Here is a 15,365-nt window from a genome sequence, read left to right as displayed (position 1 = left end):
TTCTTAGATCTTACTGGGCCAGAAACCCAGAGCCCTGCTAATTAGTGTGCTTAGGTTCCATCTACTGGAGTCTTCATCAAAGCCCATCTTAACCATCGAAACCCTCCCTAGCCCGTCCTCAACTGAATGTCCATATATGGGACACAGGCCGTGCAAGTCTGCCCAGTACTGGCCTTCCTAAAATGCAATAACACAAAAACAGTCATAAAGTAGCTGAATATTGCCGACCATCTGTAGAGTTAGAAAGAATGCTCGTGCTTCACCTGAGTGCAATCTGGACAGTACCATGACGGTCTCTTTCAATGGCACTTACCTAAAGAATGGCTGCCACTATCCAGAGAAGTGCTTTTCGATATCTAGCCCCTTGTGTCTAGACAAAGTCACATGAAGCTGTTCAATATCCTTTGGAATTCAGTCTCTATTACTTGTCTTTCCGGATAAGCTTCCTATCATCTTATGGGATTTCACTCTCTGATTTCATCTTCCCTCTCACTTTCTCTTTTTTCTGTGTTTCTCCTTTCTTTCTCTGGGTCTTGCTTAGGGGCTCATTTACTATCAGTTAATGTGCATTACTAATAAATCCCTTTACTGATTGATTCAAATAGTAGAAAATAAAACACTAGGTTCAACATGGAAGATCTACGTACCTTTTTCAGGATTGAAGAATACTAGCAGCAATGCTTACACCACCACCATGTACCCAAAGAGTACGTTCTGGTCTTCTAGGTGGCCCTTTAGGCTCCCAAAACTTGCTTAACCAAATCTATTTTTCTGCTTTCATCTTGATTTCTACTACTCAGTGATCACTCCAGTTCAGGGCCTTCACAACTTCTCACCCATTCTTTCGGCAAGTTAAGCTCCAGCCCCTCCCTAAATCATAAGAATGTTATCTAGCCCCAGTTCTTTCTTCAGGGCTGGCAGCTTTTTTCTAACCTCAAGCAAATCAGTCTCTAACCTAATTTCCTTGTATCTGGACCTTCTTAATACCTGTTCAAAAGTCCTCTAATTTACAATTTAATTCTTCATAATAAAGTCAATGTATCTGTTGTCTCACCAAAACCTGCCTAAAGCCAAGTATGATTGCATTTCAGCTGCAAGGCTGGCCCCTCCAGTCCTTTCTTAAAAACTGACAGAGCAAGGAAGAAAGGTGTTGCAGTGTGGTCTTGTTCTCAAAGAGACTTCCTTTCTCTCTGCTCATGTAATTCCTCAGCTTTTTCTAAGCCTTTCATCTCAACACCAAGCCCTCTGCCACAATTCTTCTCATTTATCATCCTCCCATATTATCTGTGGCCTACCTCAATCGCACTTCCCTAATTCTGAATTTTGATGTCTCATTTTCAGGACCTAATTATCCATGATAACTTCAATTTCTGAGTAGATATAAAAAGGATGGAGTTGGTCCAGAGGAAGGCTACTAAAATGGTGCATGGTCTTTGTCATAAGACGTATGGGGATGGACTTAAACATCTCAATATATATACTTTGGAGAAAAGGCAGGAGAGGGGAGATGTGATAGAGATGTTTTAATACCTATGTGACGTAAATGCACACAAGTCGAGTCTCTTTCATTTGAAAGAAAGTTCTGGGATGAGAGGGCATAGGATAAAGTTAAGAGGTGATAGGCTCAGGAGTAATCTAAGGAAATACTTTTTTTACAGAAAGGATGGTAGATGCATGGAACAGTATTCCAGAAGAGGTGGTGGAGACAGAGACTGTGACTAAATTCAAGAAAATGTGGGATAGGAAGGTGGGATCTCTTAGAGAGAGGAAGAGATAATTCTACTGCGGATGGGCAGACTGGATAGGCCATTTGGCCATTATCTGCCATCATGTTTCTCTGTTTCTATATAGAAAACTGATGAGCTGAAGTTTCTTGCACGTTTGGAATCTCTTGGACTTTTGCTAACCTATTAGACTCACCATAACCTAAATTTAATTTTTTTATTTGTTTGCACCTTTGGTTAAGGCAGATAAGATTTCCTCTCTGGCTCTCTCCAGGTCATATCACATTCTCCTTAGCTTTCATACCTCCATGCCTTTAGCCCCCCACCCCCTTCCAGATTACACTGGGTGAATCTCAACAATCTGTCAACCAAAGCTCAACCATTTCCTTCTAATCTAAAGGATAGTCCACTGTCTGCAACAGCCACTAATTGGCATGATTTTATGAGTATAGCATTGGACCCTGTGGCCACCACCATAAGGTTTCAAACAGGAATAATCATCCATGATTTCACCCAGATTTGAGGTTTATGAAATGCCAATGATGCTCAGCATGACAACCCCACAATTAAGCTGTCTCTGCAAGGCTTATACTAGGGTCTACAAAAAACAAAATTTGGCTGGTATAAAGGATTATATTTTTTAAATTGGTCTTTAGATCTAGTAGCTACCCTGGAACACTGTTCCAGATTGTTTATTTGCTCTCTTGCTTGCTCGCTCTCTCTGAAACTTGCTCATTTATTTACCCTGCTTACTCCCAATTCTCATCTGAAGATTACGTGTCCTTCTCAACTAATTTCCTGCTTTCCATACTTCAATCCTTCCATCTTCTGCTGAAAAGACCATCTCCTGTCTGAAATCATCCTCTTCTGCTCTTGATCCTATGCCTTTGTTTCTAATTAAGGGCTCCTTTTACGAAGGCACGCTAAGGCCTTAACGTGCGCAATAGCGCACCCTAAAATCCTACGCGCGCTAGCCGCTACCGCCTCCTCTTGAGCAGGCGGTAGTTTTTCAGCTAGCGCACACTAATCCGGTGCATGCACTAAAACGGCTAGCGCACCTTCGTAAAAGGACCCCTAAATCTCTTTCTTTCGTACCTTATCTCTTTTTTTTTTTTTTATAATGCATAACATTTTTAGCTCTTGCATCCTCCCTGAACCCTGGAAAATAGCTTTGATTAGACAACTTCTAAATCCTCTCTCAAGTCTGTGGTTATTAAGTTTACTTTTGTACAGTCTCCCTCTTTGAGAAATCAAATGCCCTTCATCCCCATAATCCAGATTCTGCTTAAGGTACAGCACAGTGAATGCATTGCACTTAGATTAGATATGCCTTAACCTTGAAGTGTGGAAAGCTCTTATTGTGGCATTCCTTGATCTATCCACAGCTTTTGATCTCACACACAGGATTTGGGCATCTCCAGAACCATCCTTAACTGGTCCCATTCACTCCTAATCAACCTTCTTTTTTTTTTTTGCTATTCATTCTCCTTCAGCCTTTGTCTTATGGGGTACTGCAGAGTTCAGTGTTAATTCCAATTCCATTCCACTACTCTTTAATGTTTCTCTCTCCTTTAATTACAATAATTCAGTCTCTGGATATCAATCCCTACATGCATGCTTTCAACATTCAGCTAGTTTTCGCTACCAATTCTTCACCAGATCTTGGATCTCTCAACACTTGACTTGATGCTATATAGCCACTTGATTACAACAGCATAGACTTAACATCCCAAATTGTGAAGCTATTTGGTTTTCATGAAAACCAAGGGATGCAATGCCAGTTTCCCTAATCCTGGGTCAGTATCTTTCTCTTCTGGACTCTGCATGTTCCCTTGACTTTCTACTCAACTCTCCTTCAAAGCTTAGATCTCCTTCCTTGTTCTACATAAAAGTCACTCTTTCCTCTCCAGGAATGATATCAAGTACAGTATTTGCTGCTGTCTCTGGTTATCAGCCATCTGGACTACTTCATCTTCCACTGCCTCAGGCTGACCTTGATTTCCTTAAAAAGACTTCAGCTTATGCAACACATAGTATTTGTTCAAAATGATGAACAAAATGTGCTTAGGTCTAGCCATGTCTCTCCATTCCTTACTTCAGTTCATTGGCTTCTAGTGATTTATCAACTCCACTTAAAAATGCTACTTTTCACCTTCCATATATTGCACATAGATCAGCCAAATTATATTGGTACACTCCCAGTCGCATCTCCTGTGAGTACCACTACCCCATTCCATTGTCTAAGAATGTACAGTATTCAACTGGCTGCTTCTGCTTCCCTAGCTCCAACTTTGTGGCAACTACCACCCGTTTCATTAAGAACTGAAACCTCAAGTCAAAGTCAAATTCAAAACCAAAGCTCACAACTTGGCTTTTCTAGCAAGCATTGGGGGAGGAAAGAAAGTAATTCTATAACAGTGCATCTTTATTCTATAAAGGAAAGTAGGCACCTATCTTATGAGCGTATTAGAATTTCCCTCTTGGGGCAAGATTCTGCAAATGGAGCCATTATCAGCAGCCACCTACAAAACAGCTATCGATCACGTCAATCAAGCAACCGTGCCATTTAGAGAATCACAGCTACGTGAAAGAAGGCGCCAGAAATGTAGGCCAGGGTTTTAAAGGTCTACATTTCCAGCACCTATCTTCCAAGAGAATCGTATCTGGTCTTCGTCATTCCCTCTTCCTCTCTCTAACATCCCCACCCCCATTTGCAGGTTCAGCATCCACATCCCCTCGCCACCACCCCTCCCCCCAACCTCTCTCTTGCACCCTGAATGTCTTTCCTTCACCCCATGGTCTGGCATCTCTCTACAGTCACAAATCTCTTCCATCTCACCTCTTTCCCCTCTATTTACGGGTCCAGCATCTATATCCCCTCCTTTCCCCCTCCCCCATTTGCAGTGCAGCATCTTTGTCTCCTCCTCTCCCCCCCCAACTTCCAGTTCCGCATTCATGTCCCTCTTCTCTCCCCCCCCCCAACTTCCAGTCCCGCATTCATGTCCCTGCTGCTCTGGGAGGCCCATAGGTATGTCTGATCTCACCAGGTTGGGTGGGGGAGTCAGTTGGAGGGAGAGAGACCAGATCCACACAGGGGGAGAGGACAGGGACAAGGACAGAATCTCGGAGAAGGCACAAGCTGGCAGGCCTCGAGCATGAGCAGATGCTCAAAAACCCTGCACTGGATCTGCATACACCGGCGCTAACAGCTTTATTTGTCATTGTGGCATCAGCTACCTGGACACCAATTGCCTGGTAAGGAGAATGCAGCAGCAGTGGGGTAGAGTGCAGGGTATTGCCAATCTTTGGAGATGGGGCCGTGCAGGTGAGTGGCTCCGGTCTTCGGGGAGGGCTATACAGGACAGCGGCTCTGGTCTTCAGAAGGGGCAGTGAGGGAGACCAGTGCCAGTCATCGGGGGGGGAGGGGAGAGAGTGCAGAAAAGCAGCACCTGCCATTTTAAAGGGTGTACAGAAGCGACAGCTACCAGGTTGACTCAAATATAAATGAAACACCCATTTCTGGGCCGGAGGGCTCATTTCAATGTTGAAGAGCCCGTTTGCATGTCAGTGTCAGAAACTACTAGAATCCTTGCTAAAGCCTGAGATAGAAACATGATGGCAGATGGCCCATCTAGTCTGCCAAGCGATGGGCACATGCAAAATTAGCGCATCTTCGCTGCTGTCCGCCAACCTTATTTGCATGCAGGGCTTTGTGAAAATGTCTCGCTTTTTTAGATTCGCTACCAAAATGACTGCGTTAGAAAGACCGTCGCTTTTTTTAAACATGGGTTTTTGAAAATCCTGCCCTCAGCCATTGTCATTACTCTCTCACAGTTCCATGGGAACTCACAAACAGTAAAAAGTGTTAAAACAATTCTCCTCTTGCTAATCCAGCATTTCTATCTCCTAATTCAAACACCTAGCTGAGAATTCCCTGTTATGTTCACAGCTGGAAGACTGATGCTTACTGTTACCATGCAAGCATTCAGAGGCCACTTAAGAAGACAAGTAGAGTGCAAACATACAGACAAAACACAAACTCATCAACATTCAGTTACAAACAAATCTGTTTGGAGCTTACAAACAAGAGTTATTCCAAACATTCCTTAAATCTGGAAGCATTATGCATCTCTCGAGTTGAAAAGCAGAACAGGGAGCAAAAAACACAAGAAAAGGCTTTAGGGCAATTCCAAAATTGGTGCCTAAAGATAGGCGCCAAACACGCACATAAGTTTTAGAATAACACTTATGCGTGAGATTGGCGCCACTAATTGACAATTATAAAATAGTGCCTGGCATGTCTCTAAGAGTACTTCTCAACCCAGGCGCTGGGGCACACCGGGCGGCTTCCAGGATAGCTACAATGAATATGCATTTGCACGCTAAGGAGGTACTGCATGAACATTAGCGAATGACACAGGGGGCCAAATTTTTCCCCATCCCAAAAGGGACTCATTCCGTCAAGTTATTTTCCTGTCCCTCCCCATTCCTGCAAGCTCCGCCCTCATCTGCACAAGCCTCAAACACTTTAAAAACATAAGTGTTTGAGGCTTGTGCAGTTAAGGCAGAGCTTGCAGGGATGGGGCAGGGACCAGGGACAAAACTCGTGGAGAGGGGATGGGGAAATTGAGTTCCTGCGGAGACAGGGAAAAATTTATCCCCCGTGTCATTCTCTAATGCGCATCTCTCTCATGCGTATCCACTGCAGCTATCCCGAAAACCTGCCTGTTTGGGTGTGCCCTGAGGCCTGGGTTGAGAGCGCAGCTATAACATACACACCAAAATCACTTAGTATATGCAAGCACCAACATAAGAATAGCTTTACTGGGTCAGACCAATGGTCCATCAAGCCCAGTAGTCCGTTCTCACGGTGGCCAATCCAGGTCCCTAGTACCTGGCCAAAACCCAAGGAGTAGCAACATTCCAGCATCTCAAAGAATAGCAAGATTCCGGAACCCCAATGAGAGCAACATGCCAGAGCTGAGATTGTGATGTCATAATGCCTCATTCCACAGTGTCTCAGAGCCAACCTCATCAGTGATGCTACAATGGCTTAATTATCCTATACTTGGCTCATGAATGAACACAAGAATAGCCTTACTGGGTCAGACCAATGGTCCATCTAGCCCAGTAGCCTGTCCTCATGGTGGCCAAACCAGGTCACTGGTACCTGGCCAAAACCCAAAGAGTAGCAACATTCCATGCTACCGATCCAGGGCAAGTAGTGGCTTCCCCCATGTCTGTCTCAATAACATGAGTGGAATATTAGCAGCTCTATTTATTATTATCACAGCTCTATAAATAATAACTAAATTAATTATATTATAATTTATGAAGTGTTCAGACCAATACCCGTGTATTCTGTGATCTCACTGAACTGGGGTACATTTGGGACCATCATCACACTTCTAATGTCCCTTTGCCAGCCTCTTTCTTGTATATACTTAAGAATATTCTTTATTACTCATTATGTATACTTGTAGATAGATTTTTAAACCACACTTATCTTGATGATTATTCCAATAGGCTTGGCGTTGTTCTCTTTAACTCCCAGCTGCAGCGAGGTAAAGTGCTTAAATCATAAAGTGCTTGTGCATGTAGTGTTGACTACTAGCTACTGTGTTCGCTAAAACTTATTCTTAAGCCCGGCCCCCCGACTCGAGTTTCGGGTCCTTCATCAGGAGGGGTCCTATATGGCTTACTTCTGCTGGATTGTCACCTCAAAATGAACAATCCAGCAGAAGTAAGCCATATAGGACCCCTCCTGATGAAGGACCCGAAACTCGAGTCGGGGGGCCGGGCTTAAGAATAAGTTTTAGCGAACACAGTAGCTAGTAGTCAACACTACATGCACAAGCACTTTATGATTTAAGCACTTTACCTCGCTGCAGCTGGGAGTTAAAGAGAACAACGCCAAGCCTATTGGAATAATCATCAAGATAAGTGTGGTTTAAAAATCTATCTACAAGTATACATAATGAGTAATAAAGAATATTCTTAAGTATATACAAGAAAGAGGCTGGCAAAGGGACATTAGAAGTGTGATGATGGTCCCAAATGTACCCCAGTTCAGTGAGATCACAGAATACACGGGTATTGGTCTGAACACTTCATAAATTATAATATAATTAATTTAGTTATTATTTATAGAGCTGTGATAATAATAAATAGTGATTTAAAAATCATCACAGAATAACATTGTATATCTCCCTACTAGTTGGCATATGGAATATTAGCAGGTCATGTGTTTATCTTGGAGATCCGTACAGAGAGAATACTGTAAGCAAACGCACACTTCGGCACCAACAGTTACAACTTTCATTGACTTGGTATACCTTTAGGTGCACCAATGCCCACTTATGCTAGTTAGTGTTCTATAACGGAATCTTAGCACCAAGATATCATTTCTTTCACCCTGTCCCCTTATTTCTTTCTCTCTCTCCATGCCCCCTTTCTTTCTATACGTCTGTCTTTCTCTCTCTTTCCGTGCCCCTTTCTTTCTTTTTTTCCCTTTCTCCATGCACTTTCTTTCTTTCTGTCTCCCTGTCCCCCCCTTTCTTTCTTTATTTCTCCCTGCCCTCCCCCAAGCCACCACCGCCGCAATAGGGGAACAAGCCAGTACTGAGGTCTTATTTCTCCCTGCTTATCTTCCCCAGCGCAGGGCCGACCAATTCTCACCACCCGACTTCAATTCTGCAATCCGAGAGGAAGTTCCGGGCCAGACAGGCAGCAATTGGCTGGCCCGGAACTTCCTCTCCAATGTTAGAATTGACGTTGGGTGGCGAGAATTGGTTGGCTCCATGCTGGGGAAGGTAAGCAGGGAGAGGTAAGACCTCGGCGCTGGCCTGTTCCCCGATTGCGATGGCTTGGGGGAGGGCAGTGGGAAGGGAAACAGATTGGGGACCCCTGCTTTAGACAAACCGCGAGCCATTTGCCGACATTCACCCCAGGGAGACGCAAGTCCAATTACAGCAGTTGTGGTCTGTACGCGACTGTCCTCTCCATAATCGGAAAACTTGTGGAGAGGACGGACCACGGGCCGCAAAATAGTCCCTGGAGGGCCGCATGCGGCCCATGGGCTGTGAGTTTGAGACCACTGATATATAGCTTTCACTACATATTAAAAATATGTATGGTAATATACATATTGTGTTTGATGTATTTTGTGTGTGTATTTATATAGTTCTCTCTCACTGTATATATGAGAGAGAGCTATAGATAGATAGATAAATAGATACGAGACTTATTATAAAAGAGTTAAGTAGTTATAGTACACAAGCTGTTCAGAATACAGAGATATCACTTGAGGAGACCCATGTAAGCTTAAAAGCTGATTTGCTGGACCTTCTAAAAAGGTATTACACATGTACATATTTATTTTGAAATCTGTGTGCATAGACTAATCTAGATTCACATAAACCATAACAAAGTCTGACCTAGAGCATCACAATTAACAACTGTAGGTAGTGACAATTTTTCTCCTGGTGATTTTCTTATTTCACTCTCCAGCTTCCTGAGTTATTAGTTATCAAATTTATTTCCCAGATGTGGTTCAGCTCTAGAAAAGCTCAAGTTCTGTCTCCAACAGTGGAAATGAATTCCAAGACAAAAAGGTCAACATTACAAACAAATAATCTCGTCTCATTTATGAACTATTATTCTAGGGGGATGAACACTAATGAATAAGCAAAGCGAAGAGCCAGCTCTAGGCAACAGGAAGAGTATTTTCTATTTCCAGAAGATCCTTCTTTCCCCCCCCCCCACACACACATAATCAGTGTATTCAGCCAATTTAGCAGTTAAGACTTTGAAAGAAGTTATCTTCTTTGTGTCCTCTCTTCATAGTTATAACCCAATGGTCTCAAACTCGCGGCCCGGGGACCACAAGCGGCCCACCAGGTACTATTTTGCAGCCCACAGTCTGTACTAGTGCTGCCCGCTCTTTGCAGCGTCCTCCGGCTTCCCCCTGGCCTCCCACTCTTACCTTCAGATAATTACCGCAGCCTGCAGAGAGGATCGCCGGTGCTGTAGCAATTCTTGCAGGCCGCCGTCACCCTCAGCAGCACCTTCCCTCTGCCGTGATCCTGCCCCTGATGTCAGAAGAGGGGCAGGACTGCAGCAGAGGGAACGTGCTGTAGGGGCCGATGGCAGCCTGCAAGGAACGCTACAGCACCGGCAATCCTCTCTGCAGACTGCGGTAATTAGCTGAAACTAAGGCCAGGAGGCCAGGGGGGAAGCTGCAAAGAAGGGGGGAACATGCAGGTCTTCGGGGGGGGGGGGGTGAAGATTTATAAACTATAAAGAGTTTTACCTCATGCAAAATTGTCATTTCTTTAATAAGACATTAACTATTTTTTCTGAGGCCCTCCAAGTACCTACAAATCCAAAATGTGGCCCTGCAAAGGGTTTGAGTTTGAGACCACTTTTATAACCAGAAGAAAATAAACAAGACCTCATCAGCTCTGCTTCCCCAAAGCAAATGGGGGGTTTTCTCCAAATCATGGATCTGTTTCTAGTTCTCTGTTAAGTAACACCGAAGAGCTGAGCTAAACTTCAATGTAATCATAAAAAACGGATTCACAAAAAAAAAAAAAAAAAAGAGAGATTGCCTTTAATAACCTCTTCTTTTTAAAATAAAAGGCAGTATGTGAACATTTCCTGACTGCATCAAACTTTTATATATAAAAGGGATGAAGAGTCAGGTAAACAAACAAACAAACCAAAAACCATGGCATGAGAAGAACTGGTATTAGTATATCTTATCTAAACAAAATAGAAGAATCTCACCAGGGCAGACTGTATGCCAATTTGGTCACTAATTTCATTCCTTCTTTGATAGAGATATTTGCAATGTTATGGCAAGTATGACTTTTGTGTAATAAGTACATCATCAAACTTGGGAAAGTTTTTCCCTATAGGAAACAACAGAAGAAATGACAAGGCATGGCAAGGCAGATTTTAACATCCTTGATGTTACCCAGTGACCAGGACACATTTTAAAAATGTTAGAAGACATCATGACATGCATCGACTTCCTAAGATTCCAACTGAAGCAAATTAGCTGTTGCCCTATACTTATGAGAGAGAAAATAGATTTTGAAGGATCCATGACATGTAAAAAGTAGGAGCTGGGTGCTTTTTATGCACAGAAAAATTGTATGAAATTGAATAAATGGTTCAAAAGTGATTTGGGAGGGGAGAAGAGGAAAACAGAAAAAGTGGGAGATGGGTGTTGATAAAGCTTCACTGGCTCCCAGTTCGATTTCGGATCCAGTTTAAATACGCATGCATAATCTTCAAGTTTCTCTGGAATATTTGATCCTTTTGTCCCCTTATGTTGGAATACCCTTAGACTTTGCCATTTGAGAAACACACAAAAATATAAGTTAGCCTTCCCTTCCCTTAAGGGAATTAAATCTGCTGGGAAGCTCAGTCAAGTTTGTAGAGATCTGGAATAAACTTCCTGACTTCATTAGGCCAGCTGCAATTATTTCATAAATTCATGAAAACTTTGTTGTTCTCACAATTTTTAAATGGTTTAACTACAGTCTCAACGAAATGATAATATTATAGTTATTTTTCTTATGCACTTTAGTTTTTAATTAGTTCTTCCTTCTCCTATGTTTTCTGCCATGTACTCTAGTCTTAATTACATGTGAACCGAGTTGAGCTCCACTGGGAGATGATCCGGTATATAAACCAAAGATTAGATTAGATTAGATTAGTTATTTGGGAGAGGGTAGGAGGGAAACACGGAATGAACCTTATCAGGCCAGTTTCCATATAGGACACCAGGTTAATAAGACAAAAACACTAAAGCCTAATACTGTATGTTAATTCAGTGGGTTTGAAAAAGAAGTTGTGTTTTTAGTCTTTAAATTTCTGCCTTGCATTCAAAACCCAAGGACTGCTTTCTTCCATTTACATGTGCCATAAGCTACTAAAAACTCATCCTTTCTCCCTTCTGTGAACGTTATGTCTTGCAAAAATGCCTACTGATCACCAAAATCAGAGCAACACCGACTCACTAACTTTCCCGGATGTATCAGTGACTCATACCGTCCCATATTTCAAACACTGGAAGTAACGTAGAACCTATTTATTTATTCCAGCGGCGTGGTTTGTTTTAGGGGGGGGGGGGGTTTCTTCAGGGTAGTATGCAAGCAGAAATGAACATAAAGCAATATCCTACCATAAAGGGCAACTAAAAACGTGCGACTGGGAATGCAACCCCCAAAGTATGGAGTAGGCGGTCAGAAGGGTGCAGGCCCTGCCAGTCGGCCTTACACAGCCAACGTGACACCGAACTTCAGCCACGCTCCCCCCCCCCCCCCCCCACCACCTATGCCATCACTACCACTCTCGAGCCCCGTTTCTCGGTTGCTTGGGTTTTCACAATTTCAGTCCACTACACAAGCAGCACTGCCCAGGACTCTTAAGAGACAAGTCGTGGCCTTCTCTGTCAAGAATCCTTCCAGCCAGACCCAACTCCACAGCCTCTTGGGAGCTGTAGTCAAAAGCAGAAAGACGTCCCCGGCCCACACAGCAAACACTTCTCGCGGCGCGCACGCTTTTCAAGCTCCCAAACGCTTCGCTGACCTGCAACTCCTCTCCGGACGGACCAGCCAGGCGCCGGCGAAACTCTCCGAAGCTCGCCTTCATTAAGAAGTTAAAAGGCTCGCAGCGCAGACGGCAAGGTAAATACATCGAAAATACTATAACTACCAAGATCCTTTGAGCGAGTCAAGGCCCGCCTGCTCTCCCGCCGTTGGCTTTCCCCTCTTTCAATCGAGGGCCTCCGCCGTGCTCATTGGCTCGCTCACTGACCATCGTCTTCAGCCAATGCCAGCGAGGCTGGAGGAAAATGACAGCCATAATCAAAGCTGGAGCTTGGAGATGTTAGAAAGAAAGAAATCTAAGGAATTGGTTTTCTTCTCAAGAAATTTAATACGTTCGGAATACTAGAGTACCCCCGTTACAGGAACTGGTTGGAAACTAGATTCTGCTGATCCATATCCACTCCAATACAACAGCATTAGTAGCATACAAAAACGAAACATTTCATATTGTAAAAACTTACAAAATGAATATTGGAATCTCCTCGTGGGCTGAAAAGCAAGATTAGCAAGATCTAAAGACCCTAACACTAGCCAAGACCTTATAAAGACCCTAACACTAGCCAACGATAACTAGCCTATAAACAAACTGATGTACCTCAAAAGAAAGAAAAATCTACACCAAAAATAAGAATATTCTAACAGATCGATCTCAGCATAAGTCACTGAATGCAGAGCAGGTCATGCAATCCCTCCCAGGCTTCCCTCATCCACCAGCAGCAGCAGCACAAGATCTCTGGGAAGTCCCCCTCCCAGCACCATTAATGCAGTCAGCAAACATAAGGAAAGCCAGGTCTGAGACTTACCTTTCTCTGGGACTCTCAGGAAAGGCCGGAGGTATTTCCCATAGTGAGCCCGATGGCTTTTCCTTTTATTATTATTTTCTTTTGCTCTTCAGCACTTCTCTGGCTGGTGTGGATTGCAGTGAAGCTTAAGAAGTGAGTGTTGGGGAAGAGCCATGCATGGAGGGTTCATCATGGTCCGTCACTTAATAGTCACGATCTCTACCAGGCAACTCAAAGGGACTCACTGGAAGGTGACCATTCCCTGCATAAACACAGTTTCAGACTCTCTCCTGCATACGATAACACTGCACAGCACACACAGTTTCAGTACAGAACAGGCTCTCTCACTTGAATGCACACACAGCCCTTTTAAGCCTCCTCACACTCACTTTCCCCAGATCTCATGCACACTTTTGCCCTTTTCACTCAGTCTCTTGGTTTACTTTCAGTTGAGGAATCCTGTCCCCCAACCTTAGCTGTGGCTCTTCAGCAGAATTTTTGGCATCAAGTTCCAAGTTTCAGAGTCCTTTCTTTAAAACAAATAAATACATTTCCGATTTTTCCTTTTCTTTCTTTATAACTAGTAATTAAATCCCTTTTCTTGGGTGTGGGAGCTTGCAGGATACTGTTGTCAAGTAAAAGGATTTGTGCAAGTCCCCTTTTCTTTCTCTTTCTCCCTCTCTCTCTCACAGAGTCTGAATAATCATTTAAGAGAAACAGGATCATTCACTTTGCCTGCTTCATACAAGAGCCGAGCAGTAAGTACCTTGTCAAAATAAAAGCCCATGTCGCTCTGATTAACTGCTTCCTAATCTCTGTCTCTAGTACTAGCCTCCCAGTGGTCTAAATTGGAATGAACACCTTGAATATTCTGCCTTGTCCAAAGCCTCACCTGCACTTGAGAATTCATACAGATTTCCAGCTTCTTATCCAAGGTCATATATTTAGGGATTTATTTTTGTTACTTATCCATAAAAAAGTACTTCTAACATAATACACTACTTTGAAGAATTAAGTTCCAACTCTTTCCCTACACACACACACAGATAATCAAGGCATTTTCCATCATCTCCATCAAGGCACATATGCAAATCGGGTCACTTTTTAGCTGCAGCATTGGTTAAATAAAGGTAATTATAAAAGCCCATTTGTAAACTGTCTAATGCAACTCCTGGGACAAAACAAAGAGCCAACAATGACTTACCTGTAATGGTAACTATTTATTTGTAACTATGATCTAATTGTATTGAATGTCCATGTCAAACTGTCCATTGTAACTTCCTTGGTAACCGGCCCAACCTCTTGTAATGTAATCCAACCTTGAACTGAATAGGTAAAGGCAGAATAAAAAACCTGATTAACATAATCTCCTTTACCCTCTCTTCTCTCCTTTTCCCTTCCTCCTCTCTCCCCTCTTTTTATCTCCCCTTCCTCTCCCTCTTACCTATCCACCTCCTCTCTCTCTCTCTCTCCCTCCCCTTAGATTAGATAGATAACCTGCTGCTCCACCTAGAAATATTTAGTGGTGCTCTGAATCTGGATATCAGCACTGAATATTTATGGTTTTCAGTTACTTCAAGGTTGACTCCCTGTCTTGGTACAGAAATGCTGTTTTCTGAACCTGAGATAGTGGTCACAAGATTGCAGTGTAAGTGGTAGTTGGTTCCAGCATTTTGCTAATTGATATTGGATGGATAAGGTAATTTGCCTTGTAGACTTTATATTGTTGCATGCTGGGAATTTTAAGTGGAAAAGATTTTCTGGTGGAATATCTGTTGGAGGTACCCTGGAGTAGGATGACCAACTATGTTAGGTATTTGGGGGCATTGCCTGTCAGGAAGGCAAAGATTCCTGATTTAAGCTTGATCCTTGTGGTTATGGACAGCCAATGTAGTTTAGTAGGTTTTCCAATTTCCATAGTCTGTATATGACTCTTAGTGCTGCATTTTGAGCTAGTTGTAAATGCAATAGCAACATTTTAGAGCATTGAATCGCAAACTGTGTGCCGGAGCAAGATTCCAGATATGCCACAAGAAATGTCCTGTACGCGAGTCAGCTGGTGCCAGCGCCTCTCCTTCTCTCTGCTCCCCCCGGCGTAATAATTGCAGGGATAGCAGATAGAGGGATTTCCAAAACCTGGCAGTATGTCTGGGTTTTGGAAGTCCCCAAGCTCAGGGCACGTGTCTGGAGGGCCTCCGTGCATGTGCAGACATTGATGTGATGATGTCACGCATGCATGT

At 43.2% G+C, this 15,365-nt stretch overlaps 1 protein-coding gene across 7 annotated transcripts in view; it reads right to left on the bottom strand.

The window, feature by feature from the left end:
- The window catches only part of BCL9L (BCL9 like), a 237,925-nt gene extending 224,075 nt beyond the window's left edge, over nucleotides 1-13,850 (bottom strand). For 4 of the 7 annotated variants that reach the window (XM_033917999.1, XM_033918000.1, XM_033917996.1 and 1 more), the window contains exon 1: nucleotides 13,147-13,848. The gene's annotated coding sequence lies outside the window, so the exon portion shown is untranslated. Of the gene's footprint in view, nucleotides 1-12,323; nucleotides 12,439-13,146 lie in introns of those variants that run through there. The other 3 variants (XM_033918001.1, XM_033917998.1, XM_033918002.1) reach the window with 2 other exon arrangements.
- Between the last annotated feature and the right edge of the window lie 1,515 nt (nucleotides 13,851-15,365).

The sequence above is a fragment of the Geotrypetes seraphini genome, chromosome 13 (assembly GCF_902459505.1).
Source record: "Geotrypetes seraphini chromosome 13, aGeoSer1.1, whole genome shotgun sequence".
NCBI lineage: Eukaryota > Metazoa > Chordata > Amphibia > Gymnophiona > Dermophiidae > Geotrypetes > Geotrypetes seraphini.
This window is presented reverse-complemented; position numbering and strand designations above follow the sequence as displayed.